The 25,246-nt window shown below is 33.4% G+C and overlaps 1 long non-coding RNA gene across 2 annotated transcripts; it reads right to left on the reverse strand.

Annotated features, from left to right (window-relative positions):
• Positions 1-10,803: 10,803 nt before the first annotated feature.
• Positions 10,804-12,359, reverse strand: LOC129756478 (uncharacterized). Of its 2 annotated transcripts, none has more exons than XR_008739466.1 (3): positions 12,229-12,359; positions 11,932-12,135; positions 10,804-10,932 (listed from the first exon to the last, which is right to left on the reverse strand). It is a non-coding gene; the product is annotated as an uncharacterized LOC129756478 (long non-coding RNA). The 2 variants fall into 2 exon arrangements; XR_008739468.1 differs by having other exon boundaries at positions 11,932-12,139; positions 12,229-12,353.
• Between the last annotated feature and the right edge of the window lie 12,887 nt (positions 12,360-25,246).

Genomic DNA, 25,246 nt, shown 5'->3' on the forward strand with positions numbered 1-25,246 from the left:
CAACCATAAATCAGTTATTCCAGTTTTCTTCAAAAACTTGTTCTGAAAAACTCTGAAACAATGATAAGTCAGTATCACCGGCTATAGAAACCGTCTATACGTCTGCGAATCTATATTCAAGTATCTCAGGAAGGGTTGTTTTAGTAAGGGAGAGGTTTAGATCAGGAGCCATTTTTGAAAATGGTGCGATCTTTGGTTGACCTACACCTCCTATGCTCCTAGACATTTCCTAAGGAAACTCCTAATAATATCTACAAGGTGTTTTTAATTAGAAAATTTAAAAAGAATTATGAACTCTCAAATAATTAGAATTCGAATTTCCTAGAAGCTAGCTATTCCCCTCATTCCACCTCTATTATCTCTAACATATCACTGATTCTCGAAACGACTCTTGAAAATAAATCATAAATAAACACTTAAAAACATGTTTTAAAGAATCAAAAAGTTAAAGATGAAGTAATTTGAAAACATGTTTAAAGGAGCAAGAGAAAAGTTAAATAGAAATGTGTTTTCTGAAAAAAAAAATTGATATTTGATCATAACTTTTTTAAATAAACATTATAAAAACTGCTATTTACAGAAACAAAAATACCGTGGAAATTATTTAAATAAATTATAAGTAAACCTGTGAAAATTTTGACTTAATCATTAAAAGTGTATAAGATTTAATATTAAAACAAGCGAAATATAACCACTTAGGGTAAAATTTCTAAACAAATAGTTAACACTTAAAAAGAATGTTCTAAAGATAAAAAAATAATTTAAAAAAGGTCATAATTATATTCAGTTAACCTTCAAAAATTTTATTCAGCTATTAAATACCTTTTAGAAAAGCATAAGGTCCCAAAAGGTATGAAACTACAAAACCTTGTTTATTTGAAAAAAAAAAGTATTGAGAAGATTTTCGCACCAAAACTTGTATTCGAGATTGAACTGAATACGATCATGCTGTATGATAACTTAACTTGTGGGAAAAATATCAGCTACAAATATTTTAATCAAATAAATACTATTTAAATATGCTACTTTGTCAAAGAAAACAGAATCGGTCTACTTATCTGAGTACCAGCTTTACTTCTTGGTTGAATTGCATGTAGTTCTTTCCTGAACAAATATTTTGGACCTGGTTTAGTCCGGATAGCGTAGCGCCCGCCCCGTTGAATCAATCAATTACAACACTTTGCAAAAAAGCTAAATTTTCGCGTTTTTTCGATTGAACTTCACTCTTTCACGTTAAAAAACTTAAAAAATTTATAATTCACCAAATTTTCAATTCGCGAAAAATAAACAAACAGGAAAAACGCGACGACGGAAAAGCGCGTCCGTTCTCGAGCACGGATTGCTGTGATCTCCTATGTGATTTTTTTGTTTGCCCCTTATCAAGAATTATGATGATAATGCTCCTTATGAATTCCACCCGCTTATTTTCACCATAGTTCATTTCTTCTAACTCTGTATCCGTTTGTAAAATTTCGTAATCTTGAGATGTTCTTACTAAAAGTATATCATTTTTCATCGATATGGTTCATAAATTAAGTTACAATGATTTATTACAAGCTAGTATTTCCACCCGTTTGTATTAATTTTCTTGCATCCATACGATCTGTCAAAAATTAGCTTTGTAATCGTTCGATTGATGTTTACTGCTGACAGGAATGCTACGCTCCTATGTGTAAAAGTGAGAAAACATTTACTTTTCACTCCAATCTTGTGGTATCGTTATGGAAATATATAAAAGGAGTAAGTAGCATTCTTTATGCTTTATCACAGGCTCCATAGAATTTTTCAAATGTGCAAAATATTTCAATTCCTAAGAGAAATTTGGTGAAAAAGGTTGTGCTTTCTACAATGGATGCTAATCTGGTGAGTTAGTTTTTATTTAATAAAAAAAAAAAGGTTGTAATAGTTTTATGGAGGGATTGGTCACCATAATTTTGTGTTTATTATGTAATGTATCGGCCATATTCTTCATTTTTGCGATTGCCCTAAAATTCCTCATTTTTTTCAACATTTAATTTGACCAGCTGCCGTCAGAGGCTAGAAACACTCAGTGTGTTCAGCGTGACATTAAGACATTAAGAGAATGAATGGAAGGAATAACTAGAAGAAGTCGAATTTCACTATCCGAAACCATCATTAATTCAAGCTGGCGGTTTTCGCTTTTCTTTTAGTGCTGTAAATTACTGAAAACCAGATGAAACATCCACAATAAGGGGTATTAGGCGAAAGGAATCAACGATTAGAAGACGATTTTCGCTATCTGACGCCATCTTGAAATCCAAGATGGCGGCTTCCGCTGAACTTAAAAATGCTGTAAATGACTGAAAATCGCATGGAACCCCCAAAATACGGATGTTGAGTAAAGGGCTAAACGAGTGGAAATCGAATTTCTCTATCTGACGCCAAAATCGAATGGTTTTCAAAAAACAATATTACCTTATAGCTTTCACTATTCCGAATTTAGAAATGAGGAACTCATCCTAAGCGTGTAGTTGGTTGGCTTGCGAGAGAAACGTCAAATTTTAGCTTTTTATATGGCTTTCATTGAACCATTATTAAACTAATTAGCCATTTATCTGACTATAATAAAGCTATTAAGCATTTTATTGACTAACGCCATGTTCGTTGCAGAATCAAAGGGCACGAAATGACGCCATGTTGATGGATTCACAATGTCAAGTATTTGAAAATATGTTTTCAGGCCTATTTTCCATCAATTTCATTATGGTTGATCATCAGAATTGACAAGGCGCATTTATTTGAAGATACTATTTCATACACATTTACCAAACATGTTTTATAAAAGCTTTGGTGACCAAAATTTTAAAGCATAATTATTTCATCGACATTTTTCAAAAATTTCATGATGACATTTCTAGGATAGGGCAAAGCAGATTTCAGCTTTATTAGAGTTTTAGTGTAGTATAGAATGTGCTTTAGCTTTTTATGAAGATAATGCTACCCGAGCAGACTCTTATGGCAAAATTATAGCAAATTTTCCTATCACGCCCTGAGACCCAAATTTGCTCTCATTTTGGTTGACATAAGGTGGTACACAGCAAAAATGAGAGCATAAATTTTCATACTTCGTTAGCAAAGTGATACCAAATTTTGCTAAAACTGAGACCATAATTACACCTCGTTTTTTGAGAGCTTGGAGAGCATAATTATGCCATTATGAAGCATCATATAATTTTCAATTACAGCAAAATTTGGCATCATTATGCTTTCAAAACTGTTAGAAAACGAGAGCAAAACGAGGTATAACTATGGATTCAATTAAGGCAAAAAAAAGGCCTTACTTTGCTCTCCGTGTTTGATTTTTTTTCTTCGTTTTTTGCTGTATACCACCTTAGGTCGACAAAACTGAAAGCAACTTCAGTTATCATGGCGTGATAGCATTTGGTCTCATTTTGACAAAAAAGTTTGCTCGAATCCTCGGTGAAATCTGTAAATTATAGGATGCGATCCAGATCGACTGATCCACTGAAAATGGTGTTGAACGAGTCGTTTCCTTTCATCTCATTTGTTTCCGACTCAGGCAACCTGATTAAAAAAAATTATAATTAACAATGTATTTTTTGTATAATATTTTTGATTGAAATTTCATACACAGTTGAATTTTAAAATAGTTGTTTTTTTTAGTTTAAAAAATATGCAAATTCAGTTAATAATATTGTATGATTTTGAAAAACAGATTTTCTGTTCTTAATGTGTATTTTCAAAGTATTAAGTGTTTTTGAAGAATTTAGTGATGAGCAGTAAATGGTGCATAAATAAATGTGTTAAGTCCTAATGGCCGTATACGAAAAATATTTCTGTTTAGGTCGCATATAATGAGTTAAATTTGCAAGTTAACATTTGAATTGAGGCCCTCAGGATCAGAGGGGTGCAGTGCCAAAATCATCAATTTTCAGTTAGGTATACCTACATCTGGTGCAAAACTCAGATTTTTTATAATTTTTTTGAACACTTTTTCGATTGAATTAAAACTGCTCGAATTCGAAAAGTTTATGAAAAATCGAGCACCTTCTCAACTTTGAAGCACGTTTTCTCAAAACTATTAGTTAGCACTTGCACCCCTCTGATCCCAAGCACCTCAATTATTCTTAAAATACAAGAAAACTAGGTTTTCTCATTAAACGGGCGTCTAATGTTGGATTAAACTAAGAATTTTCCAAAAATCATGAAAAAATTAGCAGCAGAAGAATTTTTTGTCACAGTATTAAACTTTAGGCGAATCAATCGAAAATAATCGAAAGTTTCATGAAATATTTAAATCCGTTTTTCAGGATCAATACCCTTCAATCCTATCTCACTGCTACAACCAGCTAAACGCCTTAAGTTATTTATGAAAAATAAATTTGAAACTTTGCCTTATGGCTGATATTTTTATCAGCAGAATTAGATAAAACTAGCGCCCTAAGACATCTTTTTTTTCTTTTTCTGGGATTCAACATTCTTTTGTTTCTTTAGCTTCAAAAACAAGAACGAATTTGATCGATAGAAAATTTCACAGATTCAATGATTTTCTCTGACACCTTTAAATGTGCACAACTTAGATTCCTTTATATAATGAATTTAGGTTCTTAGGACCATAGGAATTTCAGTGCCAAATCTTCAATTTTGAGTACAGTACACATCTTGTGCACATCTTCATCTGCATCTGGTACAAAATTCAGATTTTTAATTTTTTTTTGATTAAATCAAATCTGCTCGAATAAAAAAAAATATAAGAAAAATCGAGCACCTTGGTATCCTATCTTGAAACATCATTTGGGCTCTTATATTCATCTGAAACTAAGCGCCTCCATTGCAAATAAATATCGATGAATTATCAATGAAGTCGAACGAAACAAAATTTGCAAAATCTATATCCAAACTAAGCGGCGAGATAAACAATTATGTTGAAGTATGTACATGTTTTTCTTTCAAACGCAATGTTTCATGCTTTTGAAAATAGGAGATCAGATACTATTGGAGCTGAGTTGCTTAGGATGAAAATAGCTGAAACAATTTAAAGCGTTTTCCGAAGTGAAAAACGAAATTTCACTTACCGATGTTGCTTGGAATCCAGAACCGCATTTTCCTAGCTTTCATTACATCTGCATTCTGAAACATTCTCCAAGATTGATTCAATTGCGGCAATTGAGGATATTTTCTAGTGCACTTATTTCCATGATGTGATCGTTAAACGAATGAAGGAAATTCATTGTCGAATTGAATGTTATCTCCAACATCCAATGATCTTCGATGAATAACATTTACGAGCGTCTCTGCCTTGAGTGGTAACTTTCTTAATCCTAAAAACCAATGATTTCTTGAATAACAATAAACAAAATGAGTAAATAATCTGGAAAATACTTACATGGCAAACATTTCCTAATCCTTCAGCACCAAGTTCCAAATCGTGTACCTGTTTGGTGAATTTTGAGGATGAGTAGCTAAACTGTTTCGCAACTTTTTCATATTCCATTCTTTCTGCTCAGGATTGGGGTCGCAGGATTGAGTTTGCGATGCTGCCGTTAAATTCATTGTTGAATGCAATACGGAACCTCCATCTGCAGGAAAATTCGATAGTTCCTGAATGTTGATTAGAATCCTGTCTAGCAATCTGATCCGTTCGAAACCTGGTTCACTTGTTTCCGGGCAATAACCGACACTGAACAACTAAAATGCAAATGCAGGTTGAAAGTAAACAAACAAACTCAGATGGATCGGTGACTGCAACTATACATCCAACTGTTTGCATGACGTTGATCATAGAAAGTAGCGTGCTTATTTCCCACCAGTTGTGCACTAACTTCGGTTTTGTTTGTTATTTCGTTAATTAAGCGGCTAAGGCAACCTTGCATGAGTTGTGAACTAAAAATATGAGATGAGCATTCACATGAGCGAGGCAACCATATAGTCTGAGTGACCATTTTTGATCTTTTTTCTGTCGATGGCTACTATCCAGTGGAGAAAAAAAAACAAATACAAACGGTATAAGGTGGTGATCTGGTTAGTTTGGCTCCTTTATACTGTATTTGTTATCTCCCCTCGTGGAGTGTTCCACCGTACCCGATAAAAACAAACACAAATCGTCTCCAGTGTATTGCTACCTCGCTCACTCACACGTTCTCTCGCAACACTGACAAAATTTTCGGGGCAACACCGCCTGATGGCAGTGCAACACCAGGTCAAAACCAGTGCAACACCGTCCGAATAAACAAACAGTTTGTCAGCACCTAGTGGTGCCCCAGTGCAACACTAGTGCAACACTCGGCATAAACAAATACAGTATTAGTCTTTTTACCTATATGGTTAATTGGTTATCTATGAAATGTTTTTATTTTGATGGAGTTTTATATTGTAAATTTTATTACCAAAAAGAAATTAAAAATATTTAAATAAATGATCGATAACATTTAAAAAAAAATTCTGATTAATTTTGATTTAAGATAAAATAAAAGTAACAAAACCATTTTTTTGCAAAATAAACAAAAAAAAATAAAAGGGCCTAAACTTAACAAATTGGCTTCAATTACTATTACTTCAACCCAATGAACAACAGTCTTACACAAATATTCCATTGAAACTTAGTTCTATTTAATTGTTTATATAAAATAAGTACCGGAAATAAATCCTGTGACATGGATTACAAAACATACGGAATCTGGTCCAAGTATTTTTCGTCAATGGAATCGTCACCCGAAATGATTGATTGATTGTTGACTCTTAAATAGGTACAAAAAAATATGAAATAAAATTCCCTAAAATCAATTGTCATGCTCGTGGAGTTTTTTTTTTCTCATAAACAAATTTTGATTTCAACTTTTTTTTTAAATTTATTTAAAGACCCTTTGTTTCAACTTTATTTTGAATTTCATTTCAAATGATTGTTTTATCTTCTGTTGTCAATACAAATAGCATATAGTCTGAGATACTGGCCCTCATCAATTTTAATTGCATCCAGAAGGAGACATGATACCAGAAAGAATTAGAAGTTGTCAATACAAAGCCACCAATATTATGAAAAGATGACATGACTTATCCGTGGGCTTTTTCAGGAAAACAAAATTTGGTTTAAACATTTGTAAAAGTACGTAGTTACACAATATAATGCTATTTTTTTGCTGTATTCTTAAGCTTATACAAAGTAAAGACACTCGATGACGCTTTATTTTGCTATCAAATAAAATTCTTCTCCTAATCTCAAAGCTCATTATGGTCTAACTTTGCTGTTTCTTGAAAAAGAAGTGAGACCTTAATGATACGTAGTTTTGCTATCACAGAAAAATCGAAACCATACGATGCTACCAGTTTGCTGTTGGTACCTCAATTTGGTCCCGTTGTGTTATCCAAAAATGATTTTGGAAACCATAATGATATCAAATTTTGCTATCGCAGAAAGATTAACAGCAAATGATGCTCTGATTTTGCTGTTGACATCTCGTTTTGATCTCAATTTGCTATCGATTTAGGCATCAAAGTCTGCTCGGGTATAGTCCTAACGAAGTTTTGCATACCATAATAAAGCTATAATTGTTACTTGGGTTGTAAGCTCATAAAAACAAATTAAAAAAAAAACAGATCTTGAAAAGAAATTAAGAGATTAAATTTTAAAGGCGCACACCGGGTCAGCTAGTATGAGGAAGAAAATACGATTTTGAGGTGGACTGGTGCGTGGAATGAGTCTAATATTAATTGATTTTTTTTACAATTACTACATAAGCCAATGCGTTTCAATTACTATTTACCTACATAATTCAAAATTTTCAAGTGGCGTAATGAGATATTCAATTTATCTAGTTTCTACACAATCCCTAAACCCGTCGGCAAAACTCAGGGATACTTGTTGACTGTTGTAGATGTCATTAGTTCTTGTATGATAAAAAGAGAATTTTGACAGACACAAAATTATAGATTGTCAAGTTCCTATCATTTCATGACAATAAAGCTATTCCAGCTACCTTAACTAGACGACGTGAATCACAGAGGTCCTCAAAAATGTGTCCGCTTCCATTTTTGCAACGACGGCTAGTATTTCAATGAAGACTGGGTCCGCGCCATTCGTCACTGCAAACGGTAGGTATTAGCAAATTTTGGGGAGCTTGAGTGTTCCTCTTGATGGTCCCAAAACAAAGCCAAAGCAGCACCAAATGTAAGTGGGGGCCTAATATAACTGCAACTTCGATGGAAGGTCGCGAAAAACGCGAAACAACCACAGAAATCCGCGGCTCTCGGCTGATTATGATGATGATGATGAGTGATGATTACAAATTGCTTTCGGGTGTGATTTTTACGACTTCTTTGGGAGAGCTCCAGCTCCAGTGCACTTGGAGCGGCAATTTGAATATACATCAACCGAATTTGAAGTGCACTTGTACGGAAATGAGCGAGGATTGTGATGACATACCTACGTGCTTATTACAATTTGTTATCAAATTGACAGCATTTCAGTGCCTTTAGGCTGTTTAATGTATTTACAAATGCCCTTAAGGTGCTGTAACATTCAAATTGCATATTCGCCCAATATAAGCTAAGTAGAAAAATGTAAAAGCTTTCAACCTGCTTCGAACTTGAAATTTTAAGTAAATATATATAGGGTCCGGCAGTTGAAGTGCTACATTATAATCAACAATTAATTTTATAAAACAAAAACTTTTTCACATTTTTGAAGGTGATGGAAAGAATTAGAGAAAAATCAAAGAACGAAAGAACATAAGTTTTAAATATCATGAATTTTTCGAAAAAGATACAACGGCTCACCGGCAGGACTTGAACCTGCAACCTCCGCTTCAGTACAACGGCGCATTAGCCAATTTCACCACGATGAACATGATGAAATCGGCCAACACAAGCAATCGAGCTCTGCCGATCAACTGCTGGACCTTCTATCGAAACACCATGTAGATATATCCCGCATGTGATCTTTCCGATTACACAGGCAGGTGTTGCTTTTACAAAGTTAATTTTAAGAAATAAACTTTTTTTGTTGAAAAACACAAGGGATACTGTTCTTATTTCGCACCCTTTTTTCATATTTTTGATCCTCGACGCCTATTGCTACGTCCAAAAAAGGTAAACTTATGCTCGATTTATCCGTTAAATAATTGAAAACACACTGTAGAAGAAAATTTTGGCGATTTTCAATCATTCATATTTTAACAAGCAAAACACATAGTGATACTATTCTTATTCCGCTCACTGTATTCCCGAGCAGACTTTTATGGCAAAATTATACCTAATTTTGCTATCATGCCTTGAAACTAAAATGAGGTATCATTTTGCCCGAATAAAAGTGGTACAATGCCAAAATTTGGGTCTCACTTTTCATATATCGATACCACAATTATACCAACTGTAGGTTTCACTGAAACCTTAATGATACCTCGTTTAACAACCGTCTCAAAACGCGTTTTGAGAGCACAATGATGCCACTATTTGGCTTCGATTGGATCCAAAATTTGGCATCGGCGAGCTTTCAAAATTTCTTACAAAAGGCTGCCTTAACGAGGTGTCAATAAGCTTTCAAAACAACCAAAATTTGGCATAATTGTACTATCCGTGTATGAGATATGATTGGGGCATTGTTTCGCCGTTTTCGGGCAAAGTGATACCAAATTTTGCTTACAAAGCATGATAGCAGAATTGGGCAAAAGTTTCTCATAAATCATAGTTTTTCTTTTAAGAATATCGTTTTATGTTTTTCTCAAGATTTGCTTCTAGATCCCAGCAACCCGCATTCAACACCCCATCCTCCCTCAATTAACGGGCAATATTCATACACACTATAGAACCTTTGTTAAATAATCGCCTTTTCTTATGCAATCCTAATTGAATGTGATATCATGGTAAGTTCATTGTAATAGACGGATGTAGAAACGCCGCAATGTAGGCAATGAATGTCAAATTTTTACTACTGGAGCACATTTTTCGTTTCTCTCATACAATACATTTTTATTACTGAGCTAATATGAGGTTTTCATAAAGAAAAGCTGAACATTTAAACTTTTTTCTTGTGTACCATAACTTATTTTGTAAGGTATTGCATCAATATAATAAATTAAGCTCCGATTGTTGGAAATTTGCTATTTTTTTTTCTTTTGATAACTTTGCTTTTTTTTTTAAACATGTCTTCCTATCCATAATTTCGTAACAAAGTTAACAGTTCAGCGGCCATCGTCTCCAATTATCTCGGTATACCATAGTTTTAACGCCTTCATGTAGACAACGCGATGATGAAAAGTGAAAAAAACATAATTTGTGTCCTCTTTCATTGTGTCATAGATAATTCTAGGTGATCTATACAAAAGTGTTTAAAATATTCAATTGATTAAACTGCAAAATCTGTTACTAGGATTTTGGGCAACGTTAGCATCTGTTGTAAGTTTAAAGCTTGCTCTGAAAGAACATGAAGGGTTCGTATGATCTGTTGAAAATTATTTCAGAATATTATTCATACACAGTAAACGAAAATTACCGAGTTCGGTAATTTTTTTACCGAAATCCTAACATGTGTTAATCGTTAAACTGTTCGGTAATTTTTTCGGTAAAAAATAAACGAACATCGGTAAATGAAGAATCGATTTACCGATGTTCGTTTATTTTTTACCGAAAAAATTACCGAACAGTTTAACGATTTACACATGTTAGGATTTCGGTAAAAAAATTACCGAACTCAGTAATTTTCGTTTACTGTGTATCTAAAATACTGAATGATTAAAAAAACTACCAGCATGAAGATAAAAATTATCTTACTTTGAATACGTTTCATCTACGTCTCAACGAACGTAATAAAATATAAATGTGATTTACCTCATGAATTCATAACGCTCTACTTTATGGTACTTAAAGGAAATTGGAAAATGCCCTGTATGGTTCACTCGTGATGTTGAAATTCATGGAATGGCTTGTGAAAGGTATGCCCAATACATCCATGTTTTCCTGTTATTCAAAAAAAAAAAATCAGGTTCATTGAAATGTTAAATGGAAATCCTAAACTTTCCCATCAGGAAATCATGCACATTAATCTATCTTATGTTCCGCAGTGAAAGAAACATTTTGATTAAGGAACCGTTCACATATTACGTAACGCAATTATCGACTCCCCCTTTCCCCCTACGTAGCACATTCGTCTCACAATTTCTAAGCAAAATCCACAAAGCGTAACAAGCTGTTATACCCCTCACCCCAAAGCGTTACGTAATATTTGAATGATCCCTATGATAAGACCCCTTGTACAAACAAGAAACACATAAAGAATAAGAAATGAGAACAAAGTTTTGTATCGTATATGTAGAATATGTCTATGTAGATATGTTAATATATTCATGATTGTGAAATGATAGGCCAAATATCAATGTATTTTATTAAGAAAACAGTAATTCGAATAATAACTTCTTGTTGTTTATGCGTAAGTATTTCAAGCAGTAGAGTAGGTGTACCGTTTTATTTTTCGATGATCTAAACCAGTAAGGGAAGCCTGTGTCACTTTGTTGTTTTCTAAATACTCATTTTAATATTCTAGATTTAGTTTTTTTTTTTATTTATTTTGCAAAATAATGCAACAGTAGCCTTGATGTGATTTTGAGTTCGTCTCAGGCCTATCATACTTTATGAGCAAGTTGAGGGAAACTATGTTTACAGACATTTGAAATTATTATTCGTTTTGAAACTGTCGTATCAAATAACATACTTTGTTATATTTTCAAATATTTTTAAGCGCATTTTAAACGCATTTGAATAAACTCATCGTCAAAGATGATTACAAACTTGTTTTCCTTATCCTTCATTCTTTATCTTAGCTATATAAAGGGGCTTATCTTTTTTAGGAATTTTCAGAATCAGAAAAAAATAATATTGTGACTTGGCATTATTGTATGTAAGGTATAGTTCCTTGAAGAACATTATGATGAGTAGCTACTATTAAAAATATAATCTTACCAACTTTCCACCGTTACAAAGAAACTTTACCGCTCTCTTTGCACGGCATACCGATGTGGTACTTTGCAAACATCCGTTCATGGTGGTCCTGGAAATCAGTTTTTCGGAAGATTAGGCTGGGTGTCGATTACTGAAGTGGAGTACTTGTAACTAAATTGAAAAACCCGCCTTCGAAGACAATCCGCTGCAAATCTCGTTTATAACCTGTCTGCCGAAAAATTTTATTAGCATTGTGTTCGAAGAAATAAAATTGGAAGTCCATTCTTTTGCTGAAAAATACATAACTGCCGCACTTACCTTCATAGCGAAAACAACGAAACAATGTATATTTCGCATCTTATGATACGAAACTGCCATGAAAATAGATATTTCTGGTGAAATTTATCGTTGTTGCTTCTAGGCCGAGAAAAATTTGTTTAATGTTTTGATTTTGTTTCGTTCTACGGTTGGATCAGTGACAAACGCAATATGTCTCGGGGTATTTATAATTTTTTTTACCCGGTGCAGTATGATGTGGTATTATGTTTAAAATTGTTAACTTTAATTTTATGCAAATTGTAATGGAATTTGTAAACTTTACACCTATCTGTTTATGTGAGTGTTGTTGCAAACACGTCCGCAAATGGATCAAAGAAGTTCATTATTTTCGATGTAGTTGAAATCCCGAGTTTTGCCGTAGGTGATTGACAAACTTGGTTTTCTGCGATTATAAAAACTAGCAACTGATAAAACCAGCGCTGACACTGTACTAGTATCAATACCAGGAATATGTTTGAGAGATATCTGTGGTCAACATTATATGTCGTCAGTGAAAGTTGCTAGCGCTTATATTGACGTTAACTCCAGTTTAGGAGTTTTGCGACTAGATAATGCCTCGCATTTATTTTATCGTTTGCTTCAGATTGTTTGCATCTATAAAATTTAAAAAAGAAGATCGAATAAATTTTGTTCGCGACGATATTAAATTCAAAAATTAATAAAATATTGGTAATTCCTCCTCACATTTGATTTAAATTTAATTTATTTCTTTAGGAAATAGAAATATTTGTAGACTATTTTGATTTTTAACTTTTGAGTTATGACTGTTTTAATAATTCATGACTTCGTTTAGAAAGTTGACAATCTTTTCAGAATAGGTTACAGGTTTCAAATTAAAAAAAATCGTTAACGAAGTAAACCAAATTTTTTTTTCTTGAAATTGAAAAACAAAAATTAATTAAATTATAGATTGCACATTCAATTTTTTTAATTATAGGACCAAATAAAAAATAACCAGAAAGGGTCCTTCAAGAGTTTGTATATATAAGTCCAAATGCCCATGATATTTCATACAAGTTTTATTTTATATAATTTTTAGATTGAATGAAGATGTTAATTTGTAATTGGAATTCACCAAAATGGGAATTATTACTCAATATTAAATAATGATACCGTAACGACACCAAATTTTGCTATGACTGATAGATAACCAGAAGAAATATTTTACCGTTTTTTCCTGTTGGGGAGAGAGTCCACTGCGCCCATTAAGTTGATCTATTGTGGTATTACCCCGCGTTATTATTTTTACTTTGCTATGGTACTTGACACCCCTGCACTATTGGTTGAAGCTGCAGTTGTTTGCCGGTAGCACTACGAGCACGCACATATTTTACCGTTCCTAAAGTTTCAGTTAAATATACATTTCAACACTTTGAAACTTTGATTTTTCATCACAGAAAATCGAATACCAAATCATGCTATCATTTTGATCTCATATTACTGCGCAGTTAGAAATAGGTGAATAGAAGAAAGGAGGTTTATGTAGGTATAAATTCAGTTTTCAAAATAATGATACGTTTGATAAAAATAATGATAATTTTGCGACGACTGAAAAATCAACACTAAAAAATGCGCACCCTATACCGGTAACAAATAAATTTGCTTTTTGTTTTCAGTTCGATTTATTTTTAACACTCAATTAAAGCTGGTTTATGACCACAGAAAATTGAATACCAAATCATGATATCATTTTGATATCTCTTTTCTGCTCTATTATAATAAATGAAACCTTAATGATGCCTCGTTTTGTTATCTAGGAAAAACCAAAACCAAATAGTGCTTTCATTTTGGTCTCAATGCCTTATTCAGGTCTTGGTTAGGCATCATCTTTCAACATATTGATGCTCCAATGTAACCTTATTTTGCCATCGGTGAAAATACGATACTAAATTGTGCTATCGTTTTGGCATTGATAGCTCATTTTGGTTACTGTTTGCTATCGATTTAGGCATCAAAGTCTGCTCGGGTTTACAAACCCACCTACTCATATTCCAATCATTAAATCAAATCTCTGGGCTGAATGGTGGCAAGAACAGATTCAAGCCTTCTGGGAAAATTAAAATGATAAGGGACTGCCAGCCCACCCATCAGCTCTTGAGATAGCTGACACGAACCGCTACCCCACATCCATGGCAAGTACCCCCCGAAATCGAAGTTAAGTTGAAGTATCACCGAGGGAGAAATGATGATGAACCACCAGCAGAATCAGGAACATGAAAGAATGTAAGTAGAAAGGTATAGAGGGAAGCCGAAAGAAAACTCTCACCGAACCCACTCCGAATTTTCCCCGACGAATCGGCACAAAAAAAAAATAATTCGCCAAAACGATAAGGCAAAGTTTATTATTACATCATAAATTTTATGTCCCTTCTGTGCCGAACGTGTCGGCAGAGGCGATAATTTGGACAGATTAAAACTTTTTCACTCTGTCACGGGCGCTTTTGTTGAGACCACCGCGGGATTCGGCTTTTTATTTGCCGAGGATCGGGGTGCTGTTCTGGAATTGCGGGGGAAAAAAACTCCCGTCAGGTAGCTATAACAGGAAGTCGTCCCGTAGCAGATTCTTTGCGTAATAAATATTTTTTCCGGAGTTTTGTCACAGGATTTGCTGGAATTACCGGCAGTCAGCGAGCGGAACCGTGTACCTTGAGAAAAACAACGAAGGTTTTGCGGAATGCGCCAATCATGACTATGCATATTGGGAATTGTTTCTTTTTCATGGTGTATGTTTTTTTGTTAGACAAAAAACCACTCACTTTAACGTGAAAACAATCATAAAAGTTGTTTCTTAAGAAAAATATATAGCACGTGGTATCTTCATTTTGTGCAGAAATTAATCATCTTCGCAGACTAAAGATATATATTTTTTGAAAATAAAACCGTTTATAAATTTAATAAGACCTAGAATTATAAGAAAGTTTATTTGCCTCATTTGTCATTAGATCGCAGCGAAACTTTTATGCCAAGTTTGGATTAATTTGAATGGTTTTTTTTTTAATCTGCTGTGCATATTTGATTTGCTTAGCTTGATTGACTACTCACACCACCTTAAATCATTGAACTCTGCTCTAAGAAACATGAAGGTGTGGAGGTCCTGAAGCGACATCTCGTGGCAGCCTGGGATAAAATACCATAAGAACACCTGCGATGCGTTCCTCGACCGTCTGCGGCGAGTGGCTAAACTTAAGGGCGATCAAGTCAAACTTTACCAGTGAATTTTTAAAAAACAATTTGTTTTCAAGAGAAATTGAATGAATTTGAAATAAAAAGTTGTTGTTTTGAACAATTTAATTCGTTATTTTTGATGTGATAAAAATGTCACAAAAAAAAATTAGGAAAATTTCCATTGGTTTTTATGTTTTTATGGATTAAAAAATTTGTCAGTTTAGTTTTTTAAATATATGCCAATTATTCAGTAAAAAACAATGGCTTTCAAGAAGAAAGTCATTGAATTTTCACTTTTTCTTATATTTTCACTGATGACATATGACTTCGGAAACCAACAACTTTTTTTCTTTAAATGAATCTTTAAATCAGCCAAAGTTTAGCTGTTATAGTGAAACTTCATTATTTCAACCGATCCTCGATCAAAAAACACTATCTTTTTTGACCATTTTGTCTTTCAGTGGAATTTTCAAACAACAAACAACCTACTATAATTTTCTTCTTCGCAAATAGATAGTGAACATAAAGACGATTCCAACGATTGGTTTAATTTATGCAAATCGATTCAGTAGTTTTGAAGATACAGCCAAAAAAGTAATCAGGGTCTATATGACCCTAACCGGCTATTTGTTCTTTTTTAACCATAAATGGTGTTATTCGATATGAACTGCAGTCCAGCCAAGAAGCTGCTCAGGTCCGTTGCATAAATTCAAGCGTTTATAGTATCTATATTTCGCCTTTGTTTATGCAATCTAATCAGAGCTACATATTATTTCTCTGTATTCAGAGGTGTCCTGAAAAATCCTGGGGTGAAATTATGAATCCTATTCGATTCGAGTTACCCGTTTCGAGTTGAACTCGAATCGAGTTAGAATCAGTATTACGAATCTCGTTCGAGTTCTAAATTTTAAAGTACTAGATTTCGAGTAAATCGGGAAGTAGATCATCGCGAAACGTTCCATTCAAATCGAGATCGGTAATGCCAAAGTTGGTCGAATCGAATGAAACTCGATTGTTTCGAGTTCCATAATCCCGCCCCTGATTTTTTCCATCATGGTATCATGATTTTCAGTGTTTGGCACTAAAGCGCTCAATTTTGATTGAGCCATTGAATTCAAAAGTTCCGCTATTTTTGGTTCCGCAAACTGAAAACCGCTAACTCCCGTATATATGTTTCAATTTTTTTTGTGTTTCGATTATAGTCGTTTTACCATCTATCTTTATAGCATTCGCGACTTTATATAAACGTTGGCGTTGGCGGACAGTTATTGAAAAACTTTTCCGGTACAACTGAGTTCGAAGTTTACGCTTGGGCTCGAACTAGCGGACATCGGCTCAGGAGACAACAGACTTACCAACTGAGCTACATCACAAGCCTATATATATATTTGTTTCAACCTCACGTATTATTAGGTACTGATAGAAGTATACTTTTAGTATTTTATCAAGCTGAAAATACATTTGGTAACATTATGATTCCAATATACATACGTTCCACATGAAATTTCGCACTTCGAATGGTGTGAGAGGAGGTCTGCGTACCAGACTCAGACGATTTTGGTCATCTCAAACACCGGCCACGTGCCATGCAAATTCACTTTTGATCTCTCATCTTTTTTTCTTTTCTCAACATTCATAGAAGAAAAATCCAAAAAAAGCAAACAGTATTAACTTATTTTTAAGATTCTTTTTTATCAGCACAGTGATTTTTAAGCGCTTGAGATATTTACTAAACACAGTTTTTTTTTTTCAAAAGATCCTGCGGATCAGTTAAAGTAAAAATAAGATAAAAATCGCCATAGAATGAATTGGCATTGATAAGCTGGTTATTAGTTTGAGTCGATTTGGGATGAGTTTCAAATTTATCAAGTCTCAAACCTTAAAGTATTATAAAGCTTTGTTTTGGCCTCTAAATCGCATCTATGATTTTTGCAGAGTTTGGAAGTATCGATTACATGATTGGATTTGAACTGTTATGATTGTATGTAAACTACTATTTCTGTTTTGAAATACGAACATGATTATTTATCTTTCTGTTAGCGATGCCGCACACCGCTGATTTTTGACAAAACCACTTGGCATCCCTGATTTACACTAGACATTTAATTATTTATTATAATATTTTGATTCCAGTGAGGGATGTGTTAGCTGTGATGGACTTGAACTATATGTTCGAAGAGTTTCTAAAAGCTATTGATCTTTCTTTATTTTTTTTAATTTTTGTGCTTCTCTATATTAACTGTTTATTTAAAAAACTGATGATCTAGATTTTAGCAAACAATTGTAAACACACAAAACGAGTTGGGCTCCTTAAAGCCCCAAGCTATAAGTCGTTTCAAATAAAGGAATTACAAATAAAAATATTTTGACGGCATTGTGGCCAGATAAATGCCAATTTAGGAAAACAAGACTTAGTGAAATTTGAAGCTGGATTGCTGGAAAGTAAACCCACTGCGCTTTATAGAAGCAGCTAAATGGGCGAAAGGCAATCTGTAAAGAAAGCTCACGACTATTCGGTCAGACTTTTGCTGGGCTCAAGAGTCTGACCGAATCATCGCTAAATGTTGCGTAAAAGTTATCGATGTATAATAAACCGCTCATCGCTAATCGATAGTAGAAAGTTTTGTAAAAGATAAGCAAAACACAAATTTTGCAGCTATCTTAAATTATAATATTGACTAGAAAAATTGTTAAAGGATATCAATAGGAGCAGTTTTCGAAACTATTTTGTAATATTTCGGTCTAAATCAGTTGCGTCAGTCCACTTTTAGTTTTAGTTAGCGCATTTGGTGGAAAGAGAAAGGAAAAACTTTTGAATCAATTTTTTTTTTAATTCACCCGTTGTTCTTTTTTTTTACATCAGTTAATATAAAGATTCTATTTGGGTAGATGTTTCGTTTTGTCCGAAATAGTTTTTCATCTTTTTTGACATTAATACTCGAAAGATTGATTGATTTATTGACTTATTTTGTTCTAGAAATTTCAATTTTTCACAACTTTTTCATCTCTTTTATATTCAATGACTCCAGTCAAAATCGAGATCGAAGAGCTTCTGAAATCAATCTTAAACGAAAATTTAAATACCTCATCGGATTCAAAATTTTAAATCTGTATGATGCCGAATTTACGATCTATTATAAATCTATTACCAAATTAACACTTCAAAGAGGTAGCGTTCTTCAGTAAGTGGAACTAAAAATTAGCAGAATGTGAAAATTTTTATCTCGTGTCAAAAACTTGAAAATTTGAATAGTTTTTTTTTATATTTTTATAATCTACAACTGCAGTTTTGAATAAGTGTTGAGTGTTATCCTTGAGGATTATAACAGGTTTCTGTAAATTGTTTGGCTTCCTGATTCCGATTCACCGAAAATTTCTCGGAATACTCTTTGCTGGAACTGTGACTGAAAGGGGCTGGTTCTGCGCCCTCCGGACTGACCCTGGATCCTATTTCTTTGCGACCGGCGGGATGTTTAAGATAAGTGGTATTTCTTAATTATATTTCCAGATAATTACTATGTAAACAATACTAGGTTCAGTTAAATAACCTTTCCCATTAAAATTTGATTGTCCGACATGACATTTTTTTGTACCGCTAATGCCAAACAAATTATTTATTTGACTATTTAATCTCTTTTTACTTTGCATTGTTCTTTATTTAACGGTTACTAATTTTATGTTACTTAATCAGGCCAGAGTGAAGTTGTTGAACTTTTATTAGTGATAGTTTTTGCAAGAATGTGTCCGAAAAACGAAATAAGAATTGGTTATCTTTGTTTGAAGTGTTGGGCTTTTTAATGTTCTTTGATTGGAAAGTGAAATATCACTGGAAAAATCTGTTAAAAAGTTTAATTTACCCCAAATCATGTATGTCGCGCAAACAGAAAATGCTATTCAACAGCGGAACAATTAAGTGAATCTGGTCCGGGTTTCCAGATAAGTGATGCGAATTATTCTTATTTATTATTTACTCTAATTTCTCATTTGAAAATCGCGAGCAAAAATTGAAAAATGGATCGGAAGTCGGACCATAATTTTGACAGCTATGTGCTTAGCAACTAGGTGTGAAATGTTTCACTGGAAAATATAAGAAATATTTCATGACAAAATTTTGTTCAAATTTGCGTTCAAGCACTGACCACACTGACATGACACTTAGAACAAAAATTCAACCATTTTCTGTCTAATTTTTTATTGTCAGATTTAGCAGGTTCGCAATACCGACGGCAGGTGGCGAACCTGAAAAAATTGACAAAAAATGCCCTGTAGGAAAAATGGTCCTGTTTAGCCCGATTTTATCGTAGAAATTGCGTGTTTTATTTTTAAAGTTGGGTGGCATTTCCTAACTGGGATAGCATTTCTTCAAATCGATCGATGCGCACTCTGGAATCGACATTGCGTACTGTTGGAAAAATTATCCAGAAAACGAAATCGAGTGTCCAGTCAGTATGGTCAGTTGTTCAAGTATAGATACAAGGAAATGCTTTCAAAGACGTGTGTCTCGGCTACGCTAGATATATTTCTCATCAGCTCCTAATAGGCATCAAAATAAAGTTGAAAATTCGTATTTTACACGGCATGATATGACCAAAGGAAATTATTTTTACCATCAAATTAAAGTGATAACAAACATACACTGTTTCAGTGCCTGTAATTTACAAGTTTTAGTAGGTACTGCTTTAATTTATACTCAACGTAATAATTCGAGAGGTACCTACTGCAAAAAAATATCGAATAATGTTGAAACACTACTATAACTTTTTTGCTGTTCACACAACATTTACCTAACGCTAAGCACCTAATTAAATAGAACTTAATAAATTTTACAATCGTTACTCATGGAAAGTTTTATTCCAATGAAAAAATTGCTTGGAAATTTGAATAATAGTAAAAGTATCGAATTTTAACGCTTTATTGGAATTTTGGAACCGAGCATTAAATTAAGGTCTTTAAATTAATCAAATTCAGAGATTTTTTCAAGCTCTAAATTAAGGGCTTAATCGGATTTTATGATTTTATAATATTTATTTATTTATTTTTAAATATCATTTTAAAACTTTAATTCTTATTAAGAATTGGATTAATTATGCAATTTTTAAATGATCTTTAAGAAACCTTCAGCAGATCCCAAACTGTTTTAATTTGTCATTCAGAAATATCACTAAATTACTCAATTGCACATTTTGGAATATTTGTAAGAAGTCGTATAACATGTTCTGATTTTTTTTTAGTATTCAGAAAAGGAAATAAAAATAAAGAAGCAGAAATATTGTACGTACGTACGTACGTATTCTAAGAAGGAATATATTCACTAGCCTCATTTGATCAAAGTTTAAAAATTCAACTAAACTTATTTTTCATCAACCAAAAACTTTTTTGACCCAAGAACAAGCTCGAAATCGAAATCATTAACTTGATTTATATTTTAAAGTTTTTTTGTTGATTTTTTTTTCTTCGTAGTATTCTGTCTCACGACGTTTATGTTTCAATTTCAAATATAAATAACCTACAATCTTATCATTTTGACAACATGTTGGAGTTAAAATATTCTATTGGTTTAAGGGGGAGAGTACGGAATGTTATTAGAAGTCCTAAATTGTTAAAAAAAAAAAAAGGAAGTCAACCATTTGGGATCGTTTTTTCCGTGCAATCGTAAAATATGAGGCAAAGAGTTGAATTGCACTGATGAGTTCCCAAAAACGATCTTCTTCAGTTATGACAACCTACATACAAGTTAAAATTAAAAAGAACATAAAGGGGACTCTCTTCATCCATTAACAATATTTAATATTTAAAATATCCCCTTTCGAAGCTGTATAGAAGTTTGTTTATTTCAAAGGGTCGTTTTTGAAAACACATTAGTGTGTCAGGAACAAGAACTAGGAAAACAAGTTAGTTAAAAGAAAATTTAAAAACATTTTTTAATTTACTTCTAAACTTTTTATCACTGCCTCAAAGATAGAAATAGGAGTTTCCTTAAGAAAAATCTAGGAGCATAGGAGGTGTAGGAAAACTCTATCGCACCATTCACCAAAATGGATCCTGATCTAAAACCTATCCCATACTAACACAACCTTTTCCTAGGATATTCAAAAATAGATTCGAAGACGTATAGACGGTTTCTATAGTTTGTGATATAGACTTACCTTTGTTTCTGAATTTTTCAATATAAACCTTTGGAATATAAAGAGACAAAAGGTTGTTGATTGATCCTATGAAGTATCCTACTAACAATCCTTCCTTCATTCCCCATTGACTACTAGGACGTGGCCGGCGCCGTTATTGATCACTTTCATAGGGAGAGCATGAGTTTTGTGCATTGTGAATGAACTGCTAGTCCCAAGCACCATTCTTTTGGACCTTGCACAAAATTGATGGCCTCGATCAATCACGGAGTAGTAACCATTGGCGAGGTAGAAATTGTTCTACTTAGCCACGCCAGCGATCATGGAATTCGAAATGCGCTTGAATTGATAAAAAATAGCAATAAAACAATATTTTTTTGAGTAATTAAATAGCATTACAATCTCCCGAAACAATCAAATAGCATTTCGAGTTCAATGATTTAAGGAGGATATGAGTAGTCAAACAAGCTAAGCTAAAAATTAGCAGAATTTTTTACCCACTAGCTGAAGAAAAAATTAGCGAGAAAATAAATTCACTAACCGAAAGTTAGCGGACTTATAAGCGATTAGCGAATTAGCTTTTTTGTGCCGTACACTGCTTTTCAACTTCAATGGCTTCTTAACCTTCAATGTCAACAGATAATCATACCGCTTGTACATCAAAAGCTTGAAGGTTGATGAGATATTAATAATTTTTAAATTTCCAAAGCATACGATTTTCACCCTACTAAGAAAAATTTGTTTTTAATGCAAAATCAAATGAAATCGTTTGAAAATTTATAGTTTTGCTATTTGCTTGTGATGTTATAACACTTAAAGCACCAATTGTAGTTATTTTTGGTTTAGTTCGAATTAAATTTTTCATTTTTTCTGTCAAAGAAAAAGCATAATGGTGCTGCCTACATTTAGGGGTAAAAAAATACTACCTAAAAAATGAATGTTGCAAATTTGGAGTTAACCAACGCGTGATGCAAAACAATCATATTTCAGCAAATGGAAACGACATTTAAAAGGTGAATCTTTGATTTTCATATTGATGCATTTTAGCCCAGACTGGTAACTGAATTATGAAAATATTTATTTAAAAAAAAAAAGGATTTTCCGGAAAATATTCTTATACCATCATTATCACATTATTATTACATTATATTAAAATAAAAATTGAATAAGTGTTGAGGTAAACAAAAGTCAACTAAATATTTTAAGGTGCATTTTCAATGGAAAGAAAAACGCCAGTTTTTGAAACTCAATTTGCCGCTTAGTGGTTATCAATAGCCATAGTGAAATGAGTTTTAAATTCATCGAAAATATTAACCTTTTTGTTTGCATTATTATTTCGTAATTAAAAAACGTCAAATTCATCTGACACCCGGATCATTTTGTTTTCCGCCTGATTGTAACTCTCAGAAGAGTTACTTCACGCAGAAACAACTTTTTCAGATGTAAATGGTGAAAAATTCTTAAATGCAAGAAACAAAGAAAACAAAGAATCAACTGGAGGTTCCTTTTTTAGACAGCATTTTCCATTGTAATAAAAAAATACTATTCATCAGATAAAAAGACATCAAAGATATGTCCTTGATCCTCATTCATTCTGACTATCTGTTATTCTCAAAAAATAATTCTAAAATTGAAAGACACCAAAAATACGATCACACACGCATTCATCAATTAGATATGGTCAACATATCGAAATTAATGTGGAAAATTTTATTGCTACAATCTGCCACAAATTTATTCGTCCCATTTTGGCCTAATTTGACTTCCAAATAAATCGATAAGCATACGCGCCATCAATTAGTGGGAAAATCCAAATTAAAATTCAAATGTTTGCCAAATGGCTCGGCAACGAATGAATTCCCTTGTCGATCCCTCGTCCTCCCTCTGGCGATTCGGGAGGGAGCCGCTCTTTTCCAGTGCAGTGCAATGGTATCTCCTACACCCATCCGGGGGCGGGCGGAAGGTCAATAAAGCACGGTTACAACCTCGAGGGAGCGCAAGCTCGCGGGGTTTCGCAATGAATGAATCCGGGGAATGTGGGGTCCGCTCAGCTCATGAGGCGAAGTTCAACGAACTTGAGCCCTCGTGTCGTGGCGCCATCATCCATATACGTTGGACGGAAGCTTGCCAGCATCAGCAGTGGAGCCTTCCGCTTTTCGCTGGTTCCAATCAAACGGCTGCCGGATGATGATGATGATGAGGACGACCTACGTAAATCTAACTCGTAAATAATTTATTTCGACAAAATACCGGCGGCTGCTCGCGTTAGTTTGTGCTGATGTAGGTTTCTACTCTCAAATCCATCCCATTTACAGAAGTATATCCACAGTACATACAGCTGATACTAAAGAATAGTGGAAAAATGTTTGGCTGATGGTTTGAAGTAAGTAAGCGCATCCCAAATTGGCAATGGAGGTTCATGGACGGCTGGATTAAAAAAACACCAAGGGGCTCCAATTGAACATCACAGGAAAATTTAAGAGACCCATTCCTGCCTTGCGCACATCATTTGGAAAAACATTTGCAATAAATTTGGAAATAACTTTTAGGTGTTATAATTGCATCATACAAACTTTACACCTCGTGCTCTCAACAAGTTAAGATATAATTTACAACTAATCGATGCGGTAATTTTTCCTACGTTGCGTCATATCAGGCGACTTTGCAGCGTTTTCAAAATTCCTAACTGTACTGAAGACATTTGGACGACGAAATTTAACGAAAGTATGTAAACGATTATTATGAATTGACAAAAACTTGTAGACTTTGGTTTCAAAGTTTGTGTGTTTTATAATATTAGAAGCAATCTATTTACTTGCGTTGCGTCGCATTATTAGTTTTTTTTTGCAACGGGGTTCTGCTCCTAATGTGACGCAACACATAAGGAAGTACCGTCAACCGGGGCAACATGCAACACTTTTCAACTTCAATGGCTTCAAAAAATCTTATGTTCACAGTTAATCCTACCACTTATGCTTCAAAAGTTTTAAAGATGATGGAACATCAATTAGAAAAATTATTGCTTTCTTTAGTTATGTTTAAATTTCTAAAAACATGCGATTTTCACCCTCCTTAGAAAATGGGGTAACTTGCAAAAAACTTTGTTTTTGATGAAAGGACTTATGAACACGTATGAAAATTTATAGTTTTAATGTATTTTCGATGCCTTAAAGACCATTACGCATGAAAACACCAATTGCAGTAATTTTTTGGTCTGTAAAAACAATTTTCATTTTTTTTCTGAAAATAAGGATACTGCATACATTTAGGGGTTAAATAATACAACGAAAAGTTCTACAAGCTGAAATCATAAAAATAAATGTTTGGATGAATGAAAATTCAATGTTTACAAACGCGTGATGCAAAACATTCATATTCCAGGACATGGAAACGAAATTTACAAGGTGTTTCTTTGATTTGCATTCTATCCCAGATACCTAACTGAATTATAAAAATATTTATTTAAAAAAATTGAGTGATACTTCGAAAATATTTTTACACCATCAGCATGAGGAAACCAGTAAAAAGTTTGTAGATAATATTCACGGTGTGTTTATAGAAGATGTTTAAAGGAAAAAAAATCAGTAACTCTATTTTTTTTAGAAATTTAAAATTTAGCCTTTTGTGAATCTTTTTCAGGCAAAGTTAAAATATTTGGTCGGTGTTAAAGCACAGATTAATACAGACATGACTCTCCATAGAAAATT

Source organism: Uranotaenia lowii, chromosome 1 (genome assembly GCF_029784155.1).
Source record: "Uranotaenia lowii strain MFRU-FL chromosome 1, ASM2978415v1, whole genome shotgun sequence".
Classification (NCBI taxonomy): Eukaryota; Metazoa; Arthropoda; class Insecta; order Diptera; family Culicidae; genus Uranotaenia; species Uranotaenia lowii.